Here is a 3675-nt window from a genome sequence, read left to right as displayed (position 1 = left end):
TAAAAAATATTATATTAGAATACACGTTTGACAAAAACACTTTGCATGCCGTTTCGTCTTCTCTGCTCTACGAAACTCAGCCCCTTCATATGGTTTGTTTTTCTAGTTCGCTCGGTGGCTGCTGGTTCATCAGGTAAGCACCCTCTGCTCTTCATTGTTTTTTCTGCTTTTTGATTGCTGGGTTTTGAGCATCGTCTGAAAAACTCAGCCGCTTCATCTTGGTTATATAATTATCAAATGGATTGTGTAATGGGTATATAATTACAAAAACTCAGCCCCTGCATATATTTCGCTCGTTGGCCACTGGTTCGTGAGGTGAGCCAGGCTCTACTTCATAATTTTCCCCCCCTTTTTGGTTGCTGGTGTTGGAGCCAACGCACAAGAAGCTTTTAAAAGATTAATTTGTGATAATTATATACCAATTATGCAATTCATTTGGTTTCAAAAAAAAATTCAAGAAAAAGAGAAGGAAGAAGGTTGATTTGGCTGAAGCATACCTCCAGCATTTTGGTTCATCAGAAGTTAATTCCCATCTTGCCTTTTAAATTGATCCTATTTTCAAGCTATGTCTTTGGACACTTGGCTACAAAAGCAATTCTGGGAATTTTTGGGTGTACAAAGACGTTTTTGGGGTGTGTATCAAAAGCTAATCACCCTTATATACATAGGGATGAATGCTTTATTCTTTGTCCACAGATACACTATTTAATGAATGCTTTATTGGGTACTAATAATTTGGAATATGTTAAATGGTGAAATGGTTAAGAGTGGTGGTTAGATGGGGATGCTGTCCTAAATGTTGAACAACTGCTTATGAATGGAGCCTTGTGTGTTGGTCAAACTGTGTAAATGCTATTATTATGTTATATATCGAGAGTGCTTGCCTATGTAGCTCATGTCTATGAGTCTAGCTATTTTCATTGTCATAATACATTTCATATTTAAGCATTTTGTTTCTTGAAACATTGTTACTAGTTGTGGGTTTTGTTATCTAGCCTAATGTGAGATTTGTAATTTCCAGATACAATGTGCAGGTTTGCTTAAAACAGATACCAAAATGTAAGTGTAGGTGGGTGCGGGTAGTGAGGGATCTTTGGTGGTTGACATCTGACTTCTATTTGAAGTGGTTTATTCTTTGAGTAATGATGCTTGCAGCTTCTGTAAGAGTATAGTGGCATGCATCTAATATCAGTATCTATAACTTCTATTTTCACTTTTACATTTGCAGGTAGAATTGTGATTGGATTATATGGTTAGGTTGTACCAAAAACTGTTGGTACGTGTTCATTTCATGTTGGTTTGTTTGTGACAAATGAAATGGCAAGAGAGCTGGGAAATATTCTTCTTCTACAGGCCAAAAGTTAACAAAGAGGAAGCTCACAGCCCAGATGATGTTCTAGTGAAAAAGGTGCAAAGAAGAAGGGATCAAATTCTAGTGAAAAAGGTTCTAGCGGTAGTCAAAGTAGTGAAGGTGGGCATGGTAGGCAGGAAGTGAACATTGAGAACCAACCATTGCTGAGGTTCATAGTGATGGGAAGGAAATCCTATACTATGAAAAATTATGTATTATTTTTCCCCAAAAATCTTTTTTATATGACCCAAAATTCTATGAAGTTTGTATGAGGTTCTGCATTATTAACATCATTGTGCATTCTTCATCATGTTCTGACATGGAGAGAGCTTACTGGAAAGTATGCATCATGATAAATGACTTCGTGGCTTGAAATGCAAGTAATATTTACATTGAATGTAATACTTCAACACCTTAAGAAGGCAGAGATGCCAAATATCAGAATAAGTTCAAATGCCAAGACAGGACAAACATAACAAACTTGTTCTAAATCAAAACAGAGTTGTAACAAATTATGGAACCCTTGTCAACAATTGAGAGCTAAACAACCCAAATTCAACATTATGACGCTTGGTGACTCTTGTCAATTGAAAAGGTGGATCTACTTCAACACTAGAACTTTTGGCCCCGGGACCTGTGAATTGAGAGCTAAACAACCCAAATTCTCCTTCCAATGGTGATTGTGCCTACACTCATACAATATATATATATATATATATATATATGTGTGTCAAAACAGTGAAATATACTCAATCAAGTACAAAATTACAATTAAGAAAAGTTTTAACTAAATGCAATGAAGTACTTGCAATAAGTTGACCATGCTAACTGGAAATTCCATGTTTAAATTATTGACAGCAACAAGTTCCTACAATTTTTTGTGTTCAACCAATACTGGAAAAATACAATGAAGCTACAGGGTAATAAACAAACAAAGATGAAATTAATAATGAATTTATACAATACGTGTGAAATTTCTGATGGAGGTGCTGGAACAGGTTTCGTAGTAGGAACACATATTGAATCAACACTGCTTGAATTTTGCAATTCTGTTTTTCGAGTTCTTCTCTTCTTTGTCAGCTTCTCCAAAGCATTTTTTGGCCTTTTAGAACTACCAACAACTCTTTCTTTAATTTTGATTCCTCTAACTTTAATAATATCATCATCAACATTAATACACTTATTTAACTCAGATCTACTATTAATTACCGGCGAGATAACTTCACACATTTCTTGACTTGATTTTTCTTTCAAACATGCATCCACCTCGTCAAAAGTCTGATTCAATCGTCCTATAACAATTTCATACGCCTTACCACACCCTGCTGCCCTTGTTGCTAATTGAGTATGCAACCGACACAACTCTCTATAACGTCTTACAATTTCTACCTTAAAGTCATTTGTACTTGAAGATGAATTAATTTTTACACTCATAGCCTTCACATTTTTTGTCCATCTCTTCAAGATGTATTGAGCTGGGATACTTTTAACATTTCTTGTAGAAAGAACCTTCAAGGCATGTGCACATAAGATTCCTGCAAACTCAAACTTTTTACAACTACATAAAGTTACATTATTTGTTGAGTCAAATGTAATTGTATGTTGCCAATTCTTCCCATACGGGATAACTTCATACTTGCTGATTGTTCCCATCTCATCATTGAAGTGCAAAACACAATCATAAGCCTTACATAGCTCATCTTGGAACACTTTAAACACTTTCGGTGTATACACATTTGCTGCATGCTTCAATATTTCTACGGGAAATGACAATGTTGGGGAACTTTGACTTGCTTTAAATTCAGCTTTCAACTCTTCGTAACGACGATCTTCAACCAACCTTTGGAAGTGTTGAAAAAATCTAAGCAAGTCATATTTGTAACTAACATATTTTTGTATACAACTATTCATGCTTTCACTCCTCTGGGTAGTAGTAATATCTGCACAAAAAGTTTGTCGCCCATAAATTAACGCCCATTTCTCCCTTATTTTAAACAAGCGACTCAACCAATCATTGCCCACGAGAGTATATTTTTCAAGCATACTATTCCAAGCATTTAGAAAAGCATCTTCATCCTCATAATCATATATGCAACTACTAAAATCTTTGCTGAAATCTTTGAACTTCTCAAAAACACCGCTAAGGTGTTTGGCTGCATTCTGATATATGTGCCAAATACATAAACGATGAGATGTTTCTGGTCATTTTAAAGCTAATGCCGCAGACATTGCTGCATCTTGGTCTGTAAGAATGCTCTTTGGCTTTTTTTTCCAGACATAGCCTTCACAAAAGTATCAAACAACCACGTAAAAGTTTGAATTGT

At 35.4% G+C, this 3675-nt stretch overlaps 1 long non-coding RNA gene across 2 annotated transcripts; it reads left to right on the top strand.

Moving 5' to 3' along the window:
* The first annotated feature begins 47 nt into the window (after positions 1 to 47).
* LOC117626162 lies at positions 48 to 1639 on the top strand. Of its 2 annotated transcripts, none has more exons than XR_004585505.1 (2): positions 48 to 133; positions 1229 to 1639. It is a non-coding gene; the product is annotated as an uncharacterized LOC117626162 (long non-coding RNA). The 2 variants fall into 2 exon arrangements; XR_004585506.1 differs by lacking the exon at positions 48 to 133 and adding an exon at positions 1019 to 1059.
* The last annotated feature ends 2036 nt before the right edge of the window (positions 1640 to 3675 follow it).

The sequence above is a fragment of the Prunus dulcis genome, chromosome 4 (assembly GCF_902201215.1).
Source record: "Prunus dulcis chromosome 4, ALMONDv2, whole genome shotgun sequence".
Lineage (NCBI taxonomy): Eukaryota > Viridiplantae > Streptophyta > Magnoliopsida > Rosales > Rosaceae > Prunus > Prunus dulcis.
This window is presented reverse-complemented; position numbering and strand designations above follow the sequence as displayed.